This window comes from Euprymna scolopes, chromosome 9 (assembly GCF_053919585.1).
Source record: "Euprymna scolopes isolate OS-2025 chromosome 9, ASM5391958v1, whole genome shotgun sequence".
In the NCBI taxonomy this organism is placed as follows: Eukaryota; Metazoa; Mollusca; class Cephalopoda; order Sepiida; family Sepiolidae; genus Euprymna; species Euprymna scolopes.
In genome coordinates, this window is record NC_136490.1 from 78,249,326 (window position 1) to 78,251,825 (window position 2,500).

A 2,500-nucleotide genomic window follows, 5' to 3' on the forward strand; every position below is an offset into this window, starting at 1 on the left:
GGTATATATATAGGTATATATAGGTATATATAGATATATATAGGTATATATATAGGTATATATATAGGTATGTATATATAGGTATATATATAGGTATGTATATATATAGGTATATATATATAGATATATATAGGTATATATATATAGTTATATATATAGGTATATATATATAGGTATATATATAGGTATATATATATAGGTATATATATATATATAGGTATATATATAGGTATATATATATGTATATATATATAGGTATATATATATAGGTATATATATATAGGTATATATAGGTATCTATATATATAGGTATATATATATACAGGTATATATATATAGGTATATATATATATAGGTATATATATAGGTATATATATGTAGGTATATATATATAGATATATATATATAGGTATGTATTTATTGGTACTTATATATATAGGTATATATATATACATATATATATATAGGTATATATATTGGTATATATATATAGGTATATATATATACCTATATACATATATATATATGTATATATATATAGGTATATATATATATATAGGTGTATATATATATATAGGTATATATATATATAGGTACGTATATATATAGGTATATATATATATATATATATATAGGTATATATATATATCTATATATATAGGTATATATATATATAGGTATATATATGTATATATACAGTGATGATCATATTTGTTGGCACGGTAAAATAAAAGTTAAATTTTGTCTAATAAATTCTAAAAAATTAAATTAAAGAAAATAACAAAGTATATTATGTATTTTTAACTTGCCTTTCCGATGCAGCAGTCGGATTTTAGAAAAAATAAATAACAAAGGAACAACAAACATAATTGCAAAAAACCCTTGTTCAAAATTATTGGCACGATTTATTTAATAATCAATTGTATAGCCTTTGGCCTTTATTACCTTCCTCAGTCGCTTTTCATAGTTTACAACCAAGTTGTTGCACTCTTCAGTAGTAATTTTAGCCCACTCTTCCTAACAATAATACTCCAATTGAATAAGATTCTTAGGCTTCCTTTGCATTACCCTCAATTTTAATGTTCTCCATAAATTTTCAATTGGATTAAGGTCTGGGCTTTGTGATGGCCACTCCAAAACATTAATATGATTGTCCTCAAGCCATTTCTTAGTCAGTTTAGCCGAATGCTTTGGGTCATTATCTTGCATGAACCACCAACGACGACCAAGTGAGAGCTCTTTAGCAGAGTCTTTCAGGTTTTCATCCAATATTTTAACATAATCTTCCTTTTTTATGCTACCTGTGACCTTAACAAGTCGCGCTGGTCCAGAGGCAGCAAAGGATCCCCAAAACATCAAACTGCCTCCACCGTGCTTCACTGTGGGTATGGTGTTCTTAGGCAGGAAAGCTTCGCCAGATTTTCTGTAAATATAAGACACTTTATTATGGCCAAATAACTCTATTTTCATTTCGTCAGTCCATAGAACACGTTTCCAGAATGCAACATCTTTATCAATATGACGTTTTGCAAAGGCTAGCCTTGCTTTCAGGTGCATAGGCTTCAATAAGGGAGTCTTTCTCGGACGACATGCTTTTAAACCAGCTCTCTTCAAAACTCTACCAACTGTATGTCGAGATACATTCACTCCAGAGGTGCTCTGTTCATCAACAATCTCCCCAACAGAGATCCTTGGGTTTTGTTTTACTTGTCGAACAATTTTCCGTTCATCTCTTGGGGAAAGAATCCTTTTTCTCCCTCTACCCTCTAAACTCATAACGTGGCCTTGCGATTTGAACTTGTTTATTATGGCTCTAACAGTGGATTTGGGAAGGTTTAGCTTCTTTGAAATCTTATCATAGCCCTCCCCATTGGTATGGCATGCTACAACAAGCTTCCTGACGTCTTCGCTGTGTTCCTTAGTTTTAACCATGGCGATTGAAAATTATAATTTAGTCACTTATAATAGTTTAAATAAATCGCTATCTAAAAATTATCTGAAAAAAATTATTCACTGAATTAGCGTTAAACAAGCATAATATGGCTATAAAAAAGTTCAGAAAGCACGTAAACCGGAAATTGATTGATATTATACTGATACTAAAAGAAAAACAAAGCCGTGCCAATAATTTTGAACAAGGGTTTTTTGCAATTATGTTTGTTGTTCCTTTGTTATTTATTTTTTCTAAAATCCGATTGCTGCATCGGAAAGGCCAGTTAAAAATACATAATATACTTTGTTATTTTCTTTAATTTAATCCCTTTTTTAGAATTTATTAGACAAAATTTAACTTTTATTTTACCGTGCCAATAAATATGATCATCACTGTATATATAGGTATATATATGTATATATATATATATGTATATATATAGGTATATATATATACCTATATATATATATATAGGTATATATGTATATATATATAGGTATATATATATATGTATATATATATAGGTATATATATATATATGTATATATATATATAGGTATATATATA

General features: G+C 27.6%; 1 protein-coding gene across 7 annotated transcripts in view; it reads left to right on the plus strand.

Annotated features, from left to right (window-relative positions):
- The window catches only part of LOC145284719 (alanyl-tRNA editing protein Aarsd1-B-like), a 405,535-nt gene that overhangs the window by 53,214 nt on the left and 349,821 nt on the right, over positions 1-2,500 (plus strand). The gene's annotated exons all lie outside the window — the stretch shown is intronic.